Below are 22,814 nucleotides of genomic sequence, written 5' to 3' on the forward strand. Positions count from 1 at the left end.
AACGCTTTATTTCGCCAAGACAATGCGTTTCTCACTGTTACATGCATTTGAATGGGAAACTCGCCCGAGACAAAGTATAGGTTTTCATTATGTGATTAATTTTAAAATCTTAGCTCAAACGGCTGCAAAACCTGTTTGCCCAGCACGGGGATATTGAGTTCTATAAGATAAAGCCATAAACATTTTTGTCTGAGTCTTCTATCAAAAGTTACAGCGATTTATATGAAGTTGTACGAAAACGCTTTCTTTCGCCAAGACAGTGTGTTTCTCACTGTTACGTGCATTTGAATGGGAAACTCGCCCGAGACAAAGTGTAGGTTTTCATTATGTGAATAATTTTAAAATCTTAGCTCAAACAGCTGCAAAACCTGTTTGCCCAGCACGGGGATATTGAGTTCTATAAGATAAAGCCATAAACATTTTTGTCTGAGTCTTCTATCAAAAGTTACAGCGATTTATATGAAGTTGTACGAAAATGCTTTCTTTCGCCAAGACAATGCGTTTCTCACTGTTACATGCATTTGAATGGGAAACTCGCCCGAGACAAAGTATAGGTTTTCATTATGTGAATAATTTTAAAATCTTAGCTCAAACAGCTGCAAAACCTGTTTGCCCAGCACGGGGATATTGAGTTCTATAAGATAAAGCCATAAACATTTTTGTCTGAGTCTTCTATCAAAAGTTACAGCGATTTATATGAAGTTGTACGAAAATGCTTTCTTTCGCCAAGACAATGCGTTTCTCACTGTTACATGCATTTGAATGGGAAACTCGCCCGAGACAAAGTATAGGTTTTCATTATGTGAATAATTTTAAAATCTTAGCTCAAACGGCTGCAAAACCTGTTTGCCCAGCACGGGGATATTGAGTTCTATAAGATAAAGCCATAAACATGTGTTTCTGAGTCTTCTATCAAAAGTTACAGCGATTTATATGAAGTTGTTCAAAAACGCTTTATTTCGCCAAGACAATGCGTTTCTCACTGTTACATGCATTTGAATGGGAAACTCGCCCGAGACAAAGTATAGGTTTTCATTATGTGAATAATTTTAAAATCTTAGCTCAAACGGCTGCAAAACCTGTTTGCCCAGCACGGGGATATTGAGTTCTATAAGATAAAGCCATAAACATCTTTGTCTGAGTCTTCTATCAAAAGTTACAGCGATTTATATGAAGTTGTACGAAAACGCTTTCTTTCGCCAAGACAGTGTGTTTCTCACTGTTACATGCATTTGAATGGGAAACTCGCCCGAGACAAAGTATAGGTTTTCATTATGTGAATAATTTTAAAATCTTAGCTCAAACAGCTGCAAAACCTGTTTGCCCAGCACGGGGATATTGAGTTCTATAAGATAAAGCCATAAACATTTTTGTCTGAGTCTTCTATCAAAAGTTACAGCGATTTATATGAAGTTGTACGAAAATGCTTTCTTTCGCCAAGACAATGCGTTTCTCACTGTTACATGCATTTGAATGGGAAACTCGCCCGAGACAAAGTATAGGTTTTCATTATGTGAATAATTTTAAAATCTTAGCTCAAACAGCTGCAAAACCTGTTTGCCCAGCACGGGGATATTGAGTTCTATAAGATAAAGCCATAAACATTTTTGTCTGAGTCTTCTATCAAAAGTTACAGCGATTTATATGAAGTTGTACGAAAATGCTTTCTTTCGCCAAGACAATGCGTTTCTCACTGTTACATGCATTTGAATGGGAAACTCGCCCGAGACAAAGTATAGGTTTTCATTATGTGAATAATTTTAAAATCTTAGCTCAAACGGCTGCAAAACCTGTTTGCCCAGCACGGGGATATTGAGTTCTATAAGATAAAGCCATAAACATGTGTTTCTGAGTCTTCTATCAAAAGTTACAGCGATTTATATGAAGTTGTACGAAAATGCTTTCTTTCGCCAAGACAATGCGTTTCTCACTGTTACATGCATTTGAATGGGAAACTCGCCCGAGACAAAGTATAGGTTTTCATTATGTGAATAATTTTAAAATCTTAGCTCAAACGGCTGCAAAACCTGTTTGCCCAGCACGGGGATATTGAGTTCTATAAGATAAAGCCATAAACATGTTTGTCTGAGTCTTCTATCAAAAGTTACAGCGATTTATATGAAGTTGTACGAAAACGCTTTCTTTCGCCAAGACAGTGTGTTTCTCACTGTTACATGCATTTGAATGGGAAACTCGCCCGAGACAAAGTGTAGGTTTTCATTATGTGAATAATTTTAAAATCTTAGCTCAAACAGCTGCAAAACCTGTTTGCCCAGCACGGGGATATTGAGTTCTATAAGATAAAGCCATAAACATTTTTGTCTGAGTCTTCTATCAAAAGTTACAGCGATTTATATGAAGTTGTACGAAAATGCTTTCTTTCGCCAAGACAATGCGTTTCTCACTGTTACATGCATTTGAATGGGAAACTCGCCCGAGACAAAGTATAGGTTTTCATTATGTGAATAATTTTAAAATCTTAGCTCAAACGGCTGCAAAACCTGTTTGCCCAGCACGGGGATATTGAGTTCTATAAGATAAAGCCATAAACATGTTTGTCTGAGTCTTCTATCAAAAGTTACAGCGATTTATATGAAGTTGTTCAAAAACGCTTTATTTCGCCAAGACAATGCGTTTCTCACTGTTACATGCATTTGAATGGGAAACTCGCCCGAGACAAAGTATAGGTTTTCATTATGTGAATAATTTTAAAATCTTAGCTCAAACGGCTGCAAAACCTGTTTGCCCAGCACGGGGATATTGAGTTCTATAAGATAAAGCCATAAACATGTTTGTCTGAGTCTTCTATCAAAAGTTACAGCGATTTATATGAAGTTGTACGAAAACGCTTTCTTTCGCCAAGACAGTGTGTTTCTCACTGTTACATGCATTTGAATGGGAAACTCGCCCGAGACAAAGTATAGGTTTTCATTATGTGAATAATTTTAAAATCTTAGCTCAAACAGCTGCAAAACCTGTTTGCCCAGCACGGGGATATTGAGTTCTATAAGATAAAGCCATAAACATTTTTGTCTGAGTCTTCTATCAAAAGTTACAGCGATTTATATGAAGTTGTACGAAAATGCTTTCTTTCGCCAAGACAATGCGTTTCTCACTGTTACATGCATTTGAATGGGAAACTCGCCCGAGACAAAGTATAGGTTTTCATTATGTGAATAATTTTAAAATCTTAGCTCAAACGGCTGCAAAACCTGTTTGCCCAGCACGGGGATATTGAGTTCTATAAGATAAAGCCATAAACATGTGTTTCTGAGTCTTCTATCAAAAGTTACAGCGATTTATATGAAGTTGTTCAAAAACGCTTTATTTCGCCAAGACAATGCGTTTCTCACTGTTACATGCATTTGAATGGGAAACTCGCCCGAGACAAAGTATAGGTTTTCATTATGTGAATAATTTTAAAATCTTAGCTCAAACAGCTGCAAAACCTGTTTGCCCAGCACGGGGATATTGAGTTCTATAAGATAAAGCCATAAACATTTTTGTCTGAGTCTTCTATCAAAAGTTACAGCGATTTATATGAAGTTGTACGAAAATGCTTTCTTTCGCCAAGACAATGCGTTTCTCACTGTTACATGCATTTGAATGGGAAACTCGCCCGAGACAAAGTATAGGTTTTCATTATGTGAATAATTTTAAAATCTTAGCTCAAACGGCTGCAAAACCTGTTTGCCCAGCACGGGGATATTGAGTTCTATAAGATAAAGCCATAAACATGTGTTTCTGAGTCTTCTATCAAAAGTTACAGCGATTTATATGAAGTTGTACGAAAATGCTTTCTTTCGCCAAGACAATGCGTTTCTCACTGTTACATGCATTTGAATGGGAAACTCGCCCGAGACAAAGTATAGGTTTTCATTATGTGAATAATTTTAAAATCTTAGCTCAAACGGCTGCAAAACCTGTTTGCCCAGCACGGGGATATTGAGTTCTATAAGATAAAGCCATAAACATGTTTGTCTGAGTCTTCTATCAAAAGTTACAGCGATTTATATGAAGTTGTACGAAAACGCTTTCTTTCGCCAAGACAGTGTGTTTCTCACTGTTACATGCATTTGAATGGGAAACTCGCCCGAGACAAAGTGTAGGTTTTCATTATGTGAATAATTTTAAAATCTTAGCTCAAACAGCTGCAAAACCTGTTTGCCCAGCACGGGGATATTGAGTTCTATAAGATAAAGCCATAAACATTTTTGTCTGAGTCTTCTATCAAAAGTTACAGCGATTTATATGAAGTTGTACGAAAATGCTTTCTTTCGCCAAGACAATGCGTTTCTCACTGTTACATGCATTTGAATGGGAAACTCGCCCGAGACAAAGTATAGGTTTTCATTATGTGAATAATTTTAAAATCTTAGCTCAAACGGCTGCAAAACCTGTTTGCCCAGCACGGGGATATTGAGTTCTATAAGATAAAGCCATAAACATGTTTGTCTGAGTCTTCTATCAAAAGTTACAGCGATTTATATGAAGTTGTACGAAAATGCTTTCTTTCGCCAAGACAATGCGTTTCTCACTGTTACATGCATTTGAATGGGAAACTCGCCCGAGACAAAGTATAGGTTTTCATTATGTGAATAATTTTAAAATCTTAGCTCAAACAGCTGCAAAACCTGTTTGCCCAGCACGGGGATATTGAGTTCTATAAGATAAAGCCATAAACATGTGTTTCTGAGTCTTCTATCAAAAGTTACAGCGATTTATATGAAGTTGTTCAAAAACGCTTTATTTCGCCAAGACAATGCGTTTCTCACTGTTACATGCATTTGAATGGGAAACTCGCCCGAGACAAAGTATAGGTTTTCATTATGTGAATAATTTTAAAATCTTAGCTCAAACGGCTGCAAAACCTGTTTGCCCAGCACGGGGATATTGAGTTCTATAAGATAAAGCCATAAACATGTTTGTCTGAGTCTTCTATCAAAAGTTACAGCGATTTATATGAAGTTGTACGAAAACGCTTTCTTTCGCCAAGACAATGCGTTTCTCACTGTTACATGCATTTGAATGGGAAACTCGCCCGAGACAAAGTATAGGTTTTCATTATGTGAATAATTTTAAAATCTTAGCTCAAACGGCTGCAAAACCTGTTTGCCCAGCACGGGGATATTGAGTTCTATAAGATAAAGCCATAAACATGTTTGTCTGAGTCTTCTATCAAAAGTTACAGCGATTTATATGAAGTTGTTCAAAAACGCTTTATTTCGCCAAGACAATGCGTTTCTCACTGTTACATGCATTTGAATGGGAAACTCGCCCGAGACAAAGTATAGGTTTTCATTATGTGAATAATTTTAAAATCTTAGCTCAAACGGCTGCAAAACCTGTTTGCCCAGCACGGGGATATTGAGTTCTATAAGATAAAGCCATAAACATTTTTGTCTGAGTCTTCTATCAAAAGTTACAGCGATTTATATGAAGTTGTACGAAAATGCTTTCTTTCGCCAAGACAATGCGTTTCTCACTGTTACATGCATTTGAATGGGAAACTCGCCCGAGACAAAGTATAGGTTTTCATTATGTGAATAATTTTAAAATCTTAGCTCAAACGGCTGCAAAACCTGTTTGCCCAGCACGGGGATATTGAGTTCTATAAGATAAAGCCATAAACATGTTTGTCTGAGTCTTCTATCAAAAGTTACAGCGATTTATATGAAGTTGTACGAAAATGCTTTCTTTCGCCAAGACAATGCGTTTCTCACTGTTACATGCATTTGAATGGGAAACTCGCCCGAGACAAAGTATAGGTTTTCATTATGTGAATAATTTTAAAATCTTAGCTCAAACGGCTGCAAAACCTGTTTGCCCAGCACGGGGATATTGAGTTCTATAAGATAAAGCCATAAACATGTGTTTCTGAGTCTTCTATCAAAAGTTACAGCGATTTATATGAAGTTGTTCAAAAACGCTTTATTTCGCCAAGACAATGCGTTTCTCACTGTTACATGCATTTGAATGGGAAACTCGCCCGAGACAAAGTATAGGTTTTCATTATGTGAATAATTTTAAAATCTTAGCTCAAACGGCTGCAAAACCTGTTTGCCCAGCACGGGGATATTGAGTTCTATAAGATAAAGCCATAAACATGTTTGTCTGAGTCTTCTATCAAAAGTTACAGCGATTTATATGAAGTTGTACGAAAACGCTTTCTTTCGCCAAGACAATGCGTTTCTCACTGTTACATGCATTTGAATGGGAAACTCGCCCGAGACAAAGTATAGGTTTTCATTATGTGAATAATTTTAAAATCTTAGCTCAAACGGCTGCAAAACCTGTTTGCCCAGCACGGGGATATTGAGTTCTATAAGATAAAGCCATAAACATGTTTGTCTGAGTCTTCTATCAAAAGTTACAGCGATTTATATGAAGTTGTTCAAAAACGCTTTATTTCGCCAAGACAATGCGTTTCTCACTGTTACATGCATTTGAATGGGAAACTCGCCCGAGACAAATTATAGGTTTTCATTATGTGAATAATTTTAAAATCTTAGCTCAAACGGCTGCAAAACCTGTTTGCCCAGCACGGGGATATTGAGTTCTATAAGATAAAGCCATAAACATGTTTGTCTGAGTCTTCTATCAAAAGTTACAGCGATTTATATGAAGTTGTTCAAAAACGCTTTATTTCGCCAAGACAATGCGTTTCTCACTGTTACATGCATTTGAATGGGAAACTCGCCCGAGACAAAGTATAGGTTTTCATTATGTGAATAATTTTAAAATCTTAGCTCAAACGGCTGCAAAACCTGTTTGCCCAGCACGGGGATATTGAGTTCTATAAGATAAAGCCATAAACATGTTTGTCTGAGTCTTCTATCAAAAGTTACAGCGATTTATATGAAGTTGTACGAAAACGCTTTCTTTCGCCAAGACAATGCGTTTCTCACTGTTACATGCATTTGAATGGGAAACTCGCCCGAGACAAAGTATAGGTTTTCATTATGTGAATAATTTTAAAATCTTAGCTCAAACGGCTGCAAAACCTGTTTGCCCAGCACGGGGATATTGAGTTCTATAAGATAAAGCCATAAACATGTTTGTCTGAGTCTTCTATCAAAAGTTACAGCGATTTATATGAAGTTGTTCAAAAACGCTTTATTTCGCCAAGACAATGCGTTTCTCACTGTTACATGCATTTGAATGGGAAACTCGCCCGAGACAAAGTATAGGTTTTCATTATGTGAATAATTTTAAAATCTTAGCTCAAACGGCTGCAAAACCTGTTTGCCCAGCACGGGGATATTGAGTTCTATAAGATAAAGCCATAAACATGTTTGTCTGAGTCTTCTATCAAAAGTTACAGCGATTTATATGAAGTTGTACGAAAATGCTTTCTTTCGCCAAGACAATGCGTTTCTCACTGTTACATGCATTTGAATGGGAAACTCGCCCGAGACAAAGTATAGGTTTTCATTATGTGAATAATTTTAAAATCTTAGCTCAAACGGCTGCAAAACCTGTTTGCCCAGCACGGGGATATTGAGTTCTATAAGATAAAGCCATAAACATGTGTTTCTGAGTCTTCTATCAAAAGTTACAGCGATTTATATGAAGTTGTTCAAAAACGCTTTATTTCGCCAAGACAATGCGTTTCTCACTGTTACATGCATTTGAATGGGAAACTCGCCCGAGACAAAGTATAGGTTTTCATTATGTGAATAATTTTAAAATCTTAGCTCAAACGGCTGCAAAACCTGTTTGCCCAGCACGGGGATATTGAGTTCTATAAGATAAAGCCATAAACATGTTTGTCTGAGTCTTCTATCAAAAGTTACAGCGATTTATATGAAGTTGTACGAAAACGCTTTCTTTCGCCAAGACAATGCGTTTCTCACTGTTACATGCATTTGAATGGGAAACTCGCCCGAGACAAAGTATAGGTTTTCATTATGTGAATAATTTTAAAATCTTAGCTCAAACGGCTGCAAAACCTGTTTGCCCAGCACGGGGATATTGAGTTCTATAAGATAAAGCCATAAACATGTTTGTCTGAGTCTTCTATCAAAAGTTACAGCGATTTATATGAAGTTGTACGAAAACGCTTTCTTTCGCCAAGACAATGCGTTTCTCACTGTTACATGCATTTGAATGGGAAACTCGCCCGAGACAAAGTATAGGTTTTCATTATGTGAATAATTTTAAAATCTTAGCTCAAACGGCTGCAAAACCTGTTTGCCCAGCACGGGGATATTGAGTTCTATAAGATAAAGCCATAAACATGTTTGTCTGAGTCTTCTATCAAAAGTTACAGCGATTTATATGAAGTTGTTCAAAAACGCTTTATTTCGCCAAGACAATGCGTTTCTCACTGTTACATGCATTTGAATGGGAAACTCGCCCGAGACAAAGTATAGGTTTTCATTATGTGAATAATTTTAAAATCTTAGCTCAAACGGCTGCAAAACCTGTTTGCCCAGCACGGGGATATTGAGTTCTATAAGATAAAGCCATAAACATGTTTGTCTGAGTCTTCTATCAAAAGTTACAGCGATTTATATGAAGTTGTACGAAAACGCTTTCTTTCGCCAAGACAATGCGTTTCTCACTGTTACATGCATTTGAATGGGAAACTCGCCCGAGACAAAGTATAGGTTTTCATTATGTGAATAATTTTAAAATCTTAGCTCAAACGGCTGCAAAACCTGTTTGCCCAGCACGGGGATATTGAGTTCTATAAGATAAAGCCATAAACATGTTTGTCTGAGTCTTCTATCAAAAGTTACAGCGATTTATATGAAGTTGTTCAAAAACGCTTTATTTCGCCAAGACAATGCGTTTCTCACTGTTACATGCATTTGAATGGGAAACTCGCCCGAGACAAAGTATAGGTTTTCATTATGTGAATAATTTTAAAATCTTAGCTCAAACGGCTGCAAAACCTGTTTGCCCAGCACGGGGATATTGAGTTCTATAAGATAAAGCCATAAACATTTTTGTCTGAGTCTTCTATCAAAAGTTACAGCGATTTATATGAAGTTGTACGAAAATGCTTTCTTTCGCCAAGACAATGCGTTTCTCACTGTTACATGCATTTGAATGGGAAACTCGCCCGAGACAAAGTATAGGTTTTCATTATGTGAATAATTTTAAAATCTTAGCTCAAACGGCTGCAAAACCTGTTTGCCCAGCACGGGGATATTGAGTTCTATAAGATAAAGCCATAAACATGTTTGTCTGAGTCTTCTATCAAAAGTTACAGCGATTTATATGAAGTTGTACGAAAACGCTTTCTTTCGCCAAGACAGTGTGTTTCTCACTGTTACATGCATTTGAATGGGAAACTCGCCCGAGACAAAGTATAGGTTTTCATTATGTGAATAATTTTAAAATCTTAGCTCAAACAGCTGCAAAACCTGTTTGCCCAGCACAGGGATATTGAGTTCTATAAGATAAAGCCATAAACATGTTTGTCTGAGTCTTCTATCAAAAGTTACAGCGATTTATATGAAGTTGTACGAAAACGCTTTCTTTCGCCAAGACAGTGTGTTTCTCACTGTTACATGCATTTGAATGGGAAACTCGCCCGAGACAAAGTATAGGTTTTCATTATGTGAATAATTTTAAAATCTTAGCTCAAACGGCTGCAAAACCTGTTTGCCCAGCACGGGGATATTGAGTTCTATAAGATAAAGCCATAAACATGTTTGTCTGAGTCTTCTATCAAAAGTTACAGCGATTTATATGAAGTTGTACGAAAACGCTTTCTTTCGCCAAGACAGTGTGTTTCTCACTGTTACATGCATTTGAATGGGAAACTCGACCGAGACAAAGTATAGGTTTTCATTATGTGAATAATTTTTAAAATCTTAGCTCAAACAGCTGCAAAACCTGTTTGCCCAGCACGGGGATATTGAGTTCTATAAGATAAAGCCATAAACATTTTTGTCTGAGTCTTCTATCAAAAGTTACAGCGATTTATATGAAGTTGTACGAAAATGCTTTCTTTCGCCAAGACAATGCGTTTCTCACTGTTACATGCATTTGAATGGGAAACTCGCCCGAGACAAAGTATAGGTTTTCATTATGTGAATAATTTTAAAATCTTAGCTCAAACAGCTGCAAAACCTGTTTGCCCAGCACGGGGATATTGAGTTCTATAAGATAAAGCCATAAACATTTTTGTCTGAGTCTTCTATCAAAAGTTACAGCGATTTATATGAAGTTGTACGAAAATGCTTTCTTTCGCCAAGACAATGCGTTTCTCACTGTTACATGCATTTGAATGGGAAACTCGCCCGAGACAAAGTATAGGTTTTCATTATGTGAATAATTTTAAAATCTTAGCTCAAACGGCTGCAAAACCTGTTTGCCCAGCACAGGGATATTGAGTTCTATAAGATAAAGCCATAAACATGTTTGTCTGAGTCTTCTATCAAAAGTTACAGCGATTTATATGAAGTTGTACGAAAACGCTTTCTTTCGCCAAGACAGTGTGTTTCTCACTGTTACATGCATTTGAATGGGAAACTCGCCCGAGACAAAGTATAGGTTTTCATTATGTGAATAATTTTAAAATCTTAGCTCAAACGGCTGCAAAACCTGTTTGCCCAGCACGGGGATATTGAGTTCTATAAGATAAAGCCATAAACATGTTTGTCTGAGTCTTCTATCAAAAGTTACAGCGATTTATATGAAGTTGTACGAAAATGCTTTCTTTCGCCAAGACAATGCGTTTCTCACTGTTACATGCATTTGAATGGGAAACTCGCCCGAGACAAAGTATAGGTTTTCATTATGTGAATAATTTTAAAATCTTAGCTCAAACGGCTGCAAAACCTGTTTGCCCAGCACGGGGATATTGAGTTCTATAAGATAAAGCCATAAACATGTGTTTCTGAGTCTTCTATCAAAAGTTACAGCGATTTATATGAAGTTGTACGAAAATGCTTTCTTTCGCCAAGACAATGCGTTTCTCACTGTTACATGCATTTGAATGGGAAACTCGCCCGAGACAAAGTATAGGTTTTCATTATGTGAATAATTTTAAAATCTTAGCTCAAACGGCTGCAAAACCTGTTTGCCCAGCACGGGGATATTGAGTTCTATAAGATAAAGCCATAAACATTTTTGTCTGAGTCTTCTATCAAAAGTTACAGCGATTTATATGAAGTTGTACGAAAATGCTTTCTTTCGCCAAGACAATGCGTTTCTCACTGTTACATGCATTTGAATGGGAAACTCGCCCGAGACAAAGTATAGGTTTTCATTATGTGAATAATTTTAAAATCTTAGCTCAAACAGCTGCAAAACCTGTTTGCCCAGCACGGGGATATTGAGTTCTATAAGATAAAGCCATAAACATTTTTGTCTGAGTCTTCTATCAAAAGTTACAGCGATTTATATGAAGTTGTACGAAAATGCTTTCTTTCGCCAAGACAATGCGTTTCTCACTGTTACATGCATTTGAATGGGAAACTCGCCCGAGACAAAGTATAGGTTTTCATTATGTGAATAATTTTAAAATCTTAGCTCAAACGGCTGCAAAACCTGTTTGCCCAGCACGGGGATATTGAGTTCTATAAGATAAAGCCATAAACATGTTTGTCTGAGTCTTCTATCAAAAGTTACAGCGATTTATATGAAGTTGTTCAAAAACGCTTTATTTCGCCAAGACAATGCGTTTCTCACTGTTACATGCATTTGAATGGGAAACTCGCCCGAGACAAAGTATAGGTTTTCATTATGTGAATAATTTTAAAATCTTAGCTCAAACGGCTGCAAAACCTGTTTGCCCAGCACGGGGATATTGAGTTCTATAAGATAAAGCCATAAACATGTTTGTCTGAGTCTTCTATCAAAAGTTACAGCGATTTATATGAAGTTGTACGAAAATGCTTTCTTTCGCCAAGACAATGCGTTTCTCACTGTTACATGCATTTGAATGGGAAACTCGCCCGAGACAAAGTATAGGTTTTCATTATGTGAATAATTTTAAAATCTTAGCTCAAACGGCTGCAAAACCTGTTTGCCCAGCACGGGGATATTGAGTTCTATAAGATAAAGCCATAAACATGTGTTTCTGAGTCTTCTATCAAAAGTTACAGCGATTTATATGAAGTTGTTCAAAAACGCTTTATTTCGCCAAGACAATGCGTTTCTCACTGTTACATGCATTTGAATGGGAAACTCGCCCGAGACAAAGTATAGGTTTTCATTATGTGAATAATTTTAAAATCTTAGCTCAAACGGCTGCAAAACCTGTTTGCCCAGCACGGGGATATTGAGTTCTATAAGATAAAGCCATAAACATGTTTGTCTGAGTCTTCTATCAAAAGTTACAGCGATTTATATGAAGTTGTACGAAAACGCTTTCTTTCGCCAAGACAATGCGTTTCTCACTGTTACATGCATTTGAATGGGAAACTCGCCCGAGACAAAGTATAGGTTTTCATTATGTGAATAATTTTAAAATCTTAGCTCAAACGGCTGCAAAACCTGTTTGCCCAGCACGGGGATATTGAGTTCTATAAGATAAAGCCATAAACATGTTTGTCTGAGTCTTCTATCAAAAGTTACAGCGATTTATATGAAGTTGTACGAAAACGCTTTCTTTCGCCAAGACAATGCGTTTCTCACTGTTACATGCATTTGAATGGGAAACTCGCCCGAGACAAAGTATAGGTTTTCATTATGTGAATAATTTTAAAATCTTAGCTCAAACGGCTGCAAAACCTGTTTGCCCAGCACGGGGATATTGAGTTCTATAAGATAAAGCCATAAACATGTTTGTCTGAGTCTTCTATCAAAAGTTACAGCGATTTATATGAAGTTGTTCAAAAACGCTTTATTTCGCCAAGACAATGCGTTTCTCACTGTTACATGCATTTGAATGGGAAACTCGCCCGAGACAAAGTATAGGTTTTCATTATGTGAATAATTTTAAAATCTTAGCTCAAACGGCTGCAAAACCTGTTTGCCCAGCACGGGGATATTGAGTTCTATAAGATAAAGCCATAAACATGTTTGTCTGAGTCTTCTATCAAAAGTTACAGCGATTTATATGAAGTTGTACGAAAACGCTTTCTTTCGCCAAGACAATGCGTTTCTCACTGTTACATGCATTTGAATGGGAAACTCGCCCGAGACAAAGTATAGGTTTTCATTATGTGAATAATTTTAAAATCTTAGCTCAAACGGCTGCAAAACCTGTTTGCCCAGCACGGGGATATTGAGTTCTATAAGATAAAGCCATAAACATGTTTGTCTGAGTCTTCTATCAAAAGTTACAGCGATTTATATGAAGTTGTTCAAAAACGCTTTATTTCGCCAAGACAATGCGTTTCTCACTGTTACATGCATTTGAATGGGAAACTCGCCCGAGACAAAGTATAGGTTTTCATTATGTGAATAATTTTAAAATCTTAGCTCAAACGGCTGCAAAACCTGTTTGCCCAGCACGGGGATATTGAGTTCTATAAGATAAAGCCATAAACATTTTTGTCTGAGTCTTCTATCAAAAGTTACAGCGATTTATATGAAGTTGTACGAAAATGCTTTCTTTCGCCAAGACAATGCGTTTCTCACTGTTACATGCATTTGAATGGGAAACTCGCCCGAGACAAAGTATAGGTTTTCATTATGTGAATAATTTTAAAATCTTAGCTCAAACGGCTGCAAAACCTGTTTGCCCAGCACGGGGATATTGAGTTCTATAAGATAAAGCCATAAACATGTTTGTCTGAGTCTTCTATCAAAAGTTACAGCGATTTATATGAAGTTGTACGAAAACGCTTTCTTTCGCCAAGACAGTGTGTTTCTCACTGTTACATGCATTTGAATGGGAAACTCGCCCGAGACAAAGTATAGGTTTTCATTATGTGAATAATTTTAAAATCTTAGCTCAAACAGCTGCAAAACCTGTTTGCCCAGCACAGGGATATTGAGTTCTATAAGATAAAGCCATAAACATGTTTGTCTGAGTCTTCTATCAAAAGTTACAGCGATTTATATGAAGTTGTACGAAAACGCTTTCTTTCGCCAAGACAGTGTGTTTCTCACTGTTACATGCATTTGAATGGGAAACTCGCCCGAGACAAAGTATAGGTTTTCATTATGTGAATAATTTTAAAATCTTAGCTCAAACGGCTGCAAAACCTGTTTGCCCAGCACGGGGATATTGAGTTCTATAAGATAAAGCCATAAACATGTTTGTCTGAGTCTTCTATCAAAAGTTACAGCGATTTATATGAAGTTGTACGAAAACGCTTTCTTTCGCCAAGACAGTGTGTTTCTCACTGTTACATGCATTTGAATGGGAAACTCGACCGAGACAAAGTATAGGTTTTCATTATGTGAATAATTTTTAAAATCTTAGCTCAAACAGCTGCAAAACCTGTTTGCCCAGCACGGGGATATTGAGTTCTATAAGATAAAGCCATAAACATTTTTGTCTGAGTCTTCTATCAAAAGTTACAGCGATTTATATGAAGTTGTACGAAAATGCTTTCTTTCGCCAAGACAATGCGTTTCTCACTGTTACATGCATTTGAATGGGAAACTCGCCCGAGACAAAGTATAGGTTTTCATTATGTGAATAATTTTAAAATCTTAGCTCAAACAGCTGCAAAACCTGTTTGCCCAGCACGGGGATATTGAGTTCTATAAGATAAAGCCATAAACATTTTTGTCTGAGTCTTCTATCAAAAGTTACAGCGATTTATATGAAGTTGTACGAAAATGCTTTCTTTCGCCAAGACAATGCGTTTCTCACTGTTACATGCATTTGAATGGGAAACTCGCCCGAGACAAAGTATAGGTTTTCATTATGTGAATAATTTTAAAATCTTAGCTCAAACGGCTGCAAAACCTGTTTGCCCAGCACAGGGATATTGAGTTCTATAAGATAAAGCCATAAACATGTTTGTCTGAGTCTTCTATCAAAAGTTACAGCGATTTATATGAAGTTGTACGAAAACGCTTTCTTTCGCCAAGACAGTGTGTTTCTCACTGTTACATGCATTTGAATGGGAAACTCGCCCGAGACAAAGTATAGGTTTTCATTATGTGAATAATTTTAAAATCTTAGCTCAAACGGCTGCAAAACCTGTTTGCCCAGCACGGGGATATTGAGTTCTATAAGATAAAGCCATAAACATGTTTGTCTGAGTCTTCTATCAAAAGTTACAGCGATTTATATGAAGTTGTACGAAAATGCTTTCTTTCGCCAAGACAATGCGTTTCTCACTGTTACATGCATTTGAATGGGAAACTCGCCCGAGACAAAGTATAGGTTTTCATTATGTGAATAATTTTAAAATCTTAGCTCAAACGGCTGCAAAACCTGTTTGCCCAGCACGGGGATATTGAGTTCTATAAGATAAAGCCATAAACATGTGTTTCTGAGTCTTCTATCAAAAGTTACAGCGATTTATATGAAGTTGTACGAAAATGCTTTCTTTCGCCAAGACAATGCGTTTCTCACTGTTACATGCATTTGAATGGGAAACTCGCCCGAGACAAAGTATAGGTTTTCATTATGTGAATAATTTTAAAATCTTAGCTCAAACGGCTGCAAAACCTGTTTGCCCAGCACGGGGATATTGAGTTCTATAAGATAAAGCCATAAACATTTTTGTCTGAGTCTTCTATCAAAAGTTACAGCGATTTATATGAAGTTGTACGAAAATGCTTTCTTTCGCCAAGACAATGCGTTTCTCACTGTTACATGCATTTGAATGGGAAACTCGCCCGAGACAAAGTATAGGTTTTCATTATGTGAATAATTTTAAAATCTTAGCTCAAACAGCTGCAAAACCTGTTTGCCCAGCACGGGGATATTGAGTTCTATAAGATAAAGCCATAAACATTTTTGTCTGAGTCTTCTATCAAAAGTTACAGCGATTTATATGAAGTTGTACGAAAATGCTTTCTTTCGCCAAGACAATGCGTTTCTCACTGTTACATGCATTTGAATGGGAAACTCGCCCGAGACAAAGTATAGGTTTTCATTATGTGAATAATTTTAAAATCTTAGCTCAAACGGCTGCAAAACCTGTTTGCCCAGCACGGGGATATTGAGTTCTATAAGATAAAGCCATAAACATGTTTGTCTGAGTCTTCTATCAAAAGTTACAGCGATTTATATGAAGTTGTACGAAAATGCTTTCTTTCGCCAAGACAATGCGTTTCTCACTGTTACATGCATTTGAATGGGAAACTCGCCCGAGACAAAGTATAGGTTTTCATTATGTGAATAATTTTAAAATCTTAGCTCAAACGGCTGCAAAACCTGTTTGCCCAGCACGGGGATATTGAGTTCTATAAGATAAAGCCATAAACATGTTTGTCTGAGTCTTCTATCAAAAGTTACAGCGATTTATATGAAGTTGTACGAAAACGCTTTCTTTCGCCAAGACAGTGTGTTTCTCACTGTTACATGCATTTGAATGGGAAACTCGCCCGAGACAAAGTATAGGTTTTCATTATGTGAATAATTTTAAAATCTTAGCTCAAACAGCTGCAAAACCTGTTTGCCCAGCACGGGGATATTGAGTTCTATAAGATAAAGCCATAAACATTTTTGTCTGAGTCTTCTATCAAAAGTTACAGCGATTTATATGAAGTTGTACGAAAATGCTTTCTTTCGCCAAGACAATGCGTTTCTCACTGTTACATGCATTTGAATGGGAAACTCGCCCGAGACAAAGTATAGGTTTTCATTATGTGAATAATTTTAAAATCTTAGCTCAAACGGCTGCAAAACCTGTTTGCCCAGCACGGGGATATTGAGTTCTATAAGATAAAGCCATAAACATGTGTTTCTGAGTCTTCTATCAAAAGTTACAGCGATTTATATGAAGTTGTTCAAAAACGCTTTATTTCGCCAAGACAATGCGTTTCTCACTGTTACATGCATTTGAATGGGAAACTCGCCCGAGACAAAGTATAGGTTTTCATTATGTGAATAATTTTAAAATCTTAGCTCAAACGGCTGCAAAACCTGTTTGCCCAGCACGGGGATATTGAGTTCTATAAGATAAAGCCATAAACATGTTTGTCTGAGTCTTCTATCAAAAGTTACAGCGATTTATATGAAGTTGTACGAAAACGCTTTCTTTCGCCAAGACAATGCGTTTCTCACTGTTACATGCATTTGAATGGGAAACTCGCCCGAGACAAAGTATAGGTTTTCATTATGTGAATAATTTTAAAATCTTAGCTCAAACAGCTGCAAAACCTGTTTGCCCAGCACGGGGATATTGAGTTCTATAAGATAAAGCCATAAACATTTTTGTCTGAGTCTTCTATCAAAAGTTACAGCGATTTATATGAAGTTGTACGAAAATGCTTTCTTTCGCCAAGACAATGCGTTTCTCACTGTTACATGCATTTGAATGGGAAACTCGCCCGAGACAAAGTATAGGTTTTCATTATGTGAATAATTTTAAAATCTTAGCTCAAACGGCTGCAAAACCTGTTTGCCCAGCACGGGGATATTGAGTTCTATAAGATAAAACCATAAACATGTTTGTCTGAGTCTTCTATCAAAAGTTACAGCGATTTATATGAAGTTGTTCAAAAACGCTTTCTTTCGCCAAGACAATGCGTTTCTCACTGTTACATGCATTTGAATGGGAAACTCGCCCGAGACAAAGTATAGGTTTTCATTATGTGAATAATTTTAAAATCTTAGCTCAAACGGCTGCAAAACCTGTTTGCCCAGCACAGGGATATTGAGTTCTATAAGATAAAGCCATAAACATGTTTGTCTGAGTCTTCTATCAAAAGTTACAGCGATTTATATGAAGTTGTACGAAAACGCTTTCTTTCGCCAAGACAGTGTGTTTCTCACTGTTACATGCATTTGAATGGGAAACTCGCCCGAGACAAAGTATAGGTTTTCATTATGTGAATAATTTTAAAATCTTAGCTCAAACAGCTGCAAAACCTGTTTGCCCAGCACGGGGATATTGAGTTCTATAAGATAAAGCCATAAACATTTTTGTCTGAGTCTTCTATCAAAAGTTACAGCGATTTATATGAAGTTGTACGAAAATGCTTTCTTTCGCCAAGACAATGCGTTTCTCACTGTTACATGCATTTGAATGGGAAACTCGCCCGAGACAAAGTATAGGTTTTCATTATGTGAATAATTTTAAAATCTTAGCTCAAACGGCTGCAAAACCTGTTTGCCCAGCACGGGGATATTGAGTTCTATAAGATAAAGCCATAAACATGTTTGTCTGAGTCTTCTATCAAAAGTTACAGCGATTTATATGAAGTTGTACGAAAATGCTTTCTTTCGCCAAGACAATGCGTTTCTCACTGTTACATGCATTTGAATGGGAAACTCGCCCGAGACAAAGTATAGGTTTTCATTATGTGAATAATTTTAAAATCTTAGCTCAAACGGCTGCAAAACCTGTTTGCCCAGCACGGGGATATTGAGTTCTATAAGATAAAGCCATAAACATGTTTGTCTGAGTCTTCTATCAAAAGTTACAGCGATTTATATGAAGTTGTACGAAAACGCTTTCTTTCGCCAAGACAGTGTGTTTCTCACTGTTACATGCATTTGAATGGGAAACTCGCCCGAGACAAAGTATAGGTTTTCATTATGTGAATAATTTTAAAATCTTAGCTCAAACAGCTGCAAAACCTGTTTGCCCAGCACGGGGATATTGAGTTCTATAAGATAAAGCCATAAACATTTTTGTCTGAGTCTTCTATCAAAAGTTACAGCGATTTATATGAAGTTGTACGAAAATGCTTTCTTTCGCCAAGACAATGCGTTTCTCACTGTTACATGCATTTGAATGGGAAACTCGCCCGAGACAAAGTATAGGTTTTCATTATGTGAATAATTTTAAAATCTTAGCTCAAACGGCTGCAAAACCTGTTTGCCCAGCACGGGGATATTGAGTTCTATAAGATAAAGCCATAAACATGTTTGTCTGAGTCTTCTATCAAAAGTTACAGCGATTTATATGAAGTTGTACGAAAACGCTTTCTTTCGCCAAGACAGTGTGTTTCTCACTGTTACATGCATTTGAATGGGAAACTCGCCCGAGACAAAGTATAGGTTTTCATTATGTGAATAATTTTAAAATCTTAGCTCAAACAGCTGCAAAACCTGTTTGCCCAGCACGGGGATATTGAGTTCTATAAGATAAAGCCATAAACATTTTTGTCTGAGTCTTCTATCAAAAGTTACAGCGATTTATATGAAGTTGTACGAAAATGCTTTATTTCGCCAAGACAATGCGTTTCTCACTGTTACATGCATTTGAATGGGAAACTCGCCCGAGACAAAGTATAGGTTTTCATTATGTGAATAATTTTAAAATCTTAGCTCAAACAGCTGCAAAACCTGTTTGCCCAGCACAGGGATATTGAGTTCTATAAGATAAAGCCATAAACATTTTTGTCTGAGTCTTCTATCAAAAGTTACAGCGATTTATATGAAGTTGTACGAAAATGCTTTATTTCGCCAAGACAATGCGTTTCTCACTGTTACATGCATTTGAATGGGAAACTCGCCCGAGACAAAGTATAGGTTTTCATTATGTGAATAATTTTAAAATCTTAGCTCAAACGGCTGCAAAACCTGTTTGCCCAAGCACGGGGATATTGAGTTCTATAAGATAAAGCCATAAACATGTTTGTCTGAGTCTTCTATCAAAAGTTACAGCGATTTATATGAAGTTGTTCAAAAACGCTTTATTTCGCCAAGACAATGCGTTTCTCACTGTTACATGCATTTGAATGGGAAACTCGCCTGAAACAAAGTATAGGTTTTCATTATGTGAATAATTTTAAAATCTTAGCTCAAACGGCTGCAAAACCTGTTTGCCCAGCACGGGGATATTGAGTTCTATAAGATAAAGCCATAAACATGTTTGTCTGAGTCTTCTATCAAAAGTTACAGCGATTTATATGAAGTTGTTCAAAAACGCTTTATTTCGCAAAGACAATGCGTTTCTCACTGTTACATGCATTTGAATGGGAAACTCGCCTGAAACAACGTATAGGTTTTCATTATGTGAATAATTTTAAAATCTTAGCTCAAACGGCTGCAAAACCTGTTTGCCCAGCACGGGGATATTGAGTTCTATAAGATAAAGCCATAAACATGTTTGTCTGAGTCTTCTATCAAAAGTTACAGCGATTTATATGAAGTTGTTCAAAAACGCTTTATTTCGCCAAGACAATGCGTTTCTCACTGTTACATGCATTTGAATGGGAAACTCGCCTGAAACAACGTATAGGTTTTCATTATGTGAATAATTTTAAAATCTTAGCTCAAACGGCTGCAAAACCTGTTTGCCCAGCACGGGGATATTGAGTTCTATAAGATAAAGCCATAAACATGTTTGTCTGAGTCTTCTATCAAAAGTTACAGCGATTTATATGAAGTTGTTCAAAAACGCTTTATTTCGCCAAGACAATGCGTTTCTCACTGTTACATGCATTTGAATGGGAAACTCGCCTGAAACAAAGTATAGGTTTTCATTATGTGAATAATTTTAAAATCTTAGCTCAAACGGCTGCAAAACCTGTTTGCCCAGCACGGGGATATTGAGTTCTATAAGATAAAGCCATAAACATGTTTGTCTGAGTCTTCTATCAAAAGTTACAGCGATTTATATGAAGTTGTTCAAAAACGCTTTATTTCGCCAAGACAGTGTGTTTCTCACTGTTACATGCATTTGAATGGGAAACTCGCCTGAAACAAAGTATAGGTTTTCATTATGTGAATAATTTTAAAATCTTAGCTCAAACGGCTGCAAAACCTGTTTGCCCAGCACGGGGATATTGAGTTCTATAAGATAAAGCCATAAACATGTTTGTCTGAGTCTTCTATCAAAAGTTACAGCGATTTATATGAAGTTGTTCAAAAACGCTTTATTTCGCCAAGACAATGCGTTTCTCACTGTTACATGCATTTGAATGGGAAACTCGCCTGAAACAAAGTATAGGTTTTCATTATGTGAATAATTTTAAAATCTTAGCTCAAACGGCTGCAAAACCTGTTTGCCCAAGCACGGGGATATTGAGTTCTATAAGATAAAGCCATAAACATGTTTGTCTGAGTCTTCTATCAAAAGTTACAGCGATTTATATGAAGTTGTTCAAAAACGCTTTATTTCGCCAAGACAATGCGTTTCTCACTGTTACATGCATTTGAATGGGAAACTCGCCTGAAACAACGTATAGGTTTTCATTATGTGAATAATTTTAAAATCTTAGCTCAAACGGCTGCAAAACCTGTTTGCCCAGCACGGGGATATTGAGTTCTATAAGATAAAGCCATAAACATGTTTGTCTGAGTCTTCTATCAAAAGTTACAGCGATTTATATGAAGTTGTTCAAAAACGCTTTATTTCGCCAAGACAATGCGTTTCTCACTGTTACATGCATTTGAATGGGAAACTCGCCTGAAACAACGTATAGGTTTTCATTATGTGAATAATTTTAAAATCTTAGCTCAAACGGCTGCAAAACCTGTTTGCCCAGCACGGGGATATTGAGTTCTATAAGATAAAGCCATAAACATGTTTGTCTGAGTCTTCTATCAAAAGTTACAGCGATTTATATGAAGTTGTTCAAAAACGCTTTATTTCGCCAAGACAATGCGTTTCTCACTGTTACATGCATTTGAATGGGAATCTCGCCTGAAACAAAGTATAGGTTTTCATTATGTGAATAATTTTAAAATCTTAGCTCAAACGGCTGCAAAACCTGTTTGCCCAGCACGGGGATATTGAGTTCTATAAGATAAAGCCATAAACATGTTTGTCTGAGTCTTCTATCAAAAGTTACAGCGATTTATATGAAGTTGTTCAAAAACGCTTTATTTCGCCAAGACAGTGTGTTTCTCACTGTTACATGCATTTGAATGGGAAACTCGCCTGAAACAAAGTATAGGTTTTCATTATGTGAATAATTTTAAAATCTTAGCTCAAACGGCTGCAAAACCTGTTTGCCCAGCACGGGGATATTGAGTTCTATAAGATAAAGCCATAAACATGTTTGTCTGAGTCTTCTATCAAAAGTTACAGCGATTTATATGAAGTTGTTCAAAAACGCTTTATTTCGCCAAGACAATGCGTTTCTCACTGTTACATGCATTTGAATGGGAAACTCGCCTGAAACAACGTATAGGTTTTCATTATGTGAATAATTTTAAAATCTTAGCTCAAACGGCTGCAAAACCTGTTTGCCCAGCACGGGGATATTGAGTTCTATAAGATAAAGCCATAAACATGTTTGTCTGAGTCTTCTATCAAAAGTTACAGCGATTTATATGAAGTTGTTCAAAAACGCTTTATTTCGCCAAGACAATGCGTTTCTCACTGTTACATGCATTTGAATGGGAAACTCGCCTGAAACAAAGTATAGGTTTTCATTATGTGAATAATTTTAAAATCTTAGCTCAAACGGCTGCAAAACCTGTTTGCCCAGCACGGGGATATTGAGTTCTATAAGATAAAGCCATAAACATGTTTGTCTGAGTCTTCTATCAAAAGTTACAGCGATTTATATGAAGTTGTTCAAAAACGCTTTATTTCGCCAAGACAATGCGTTTCTCACTGTTACATGCATTTGAATGGGAAACTCGCCTGAAACAAAGTATAGGTTTTCATTATGTGAATAATTTTAAAATCTTAGCTCAAACGGCTGCAAAACCTGTTTGCCCAGCACGGGGATATTGAGTTCTATAAGATAAAGCCATAAACATGTTTGTCTGAGTCTTCTATCAAAAGTTACAGCGATTTATATGAAGTTGTTCAAAAACGCTTTATTTCGCCAAGACAATGCGTTTCTCACTGTTACATGCATTTGAATGGGAA

The sequence above is a fragment of the Aulonocara stuartgranti genome, assembly GCF_965226115.1.
Source record: "Aulonocara stuartgranti genome assembly, chromosome: 23".
Lineage (NCBI taxonomy): Eukaryota > Metazoa > Chordata > Actinopteri > Cichliformes > Cichlidae > Aulonocara > Aulonocara stuartgranti.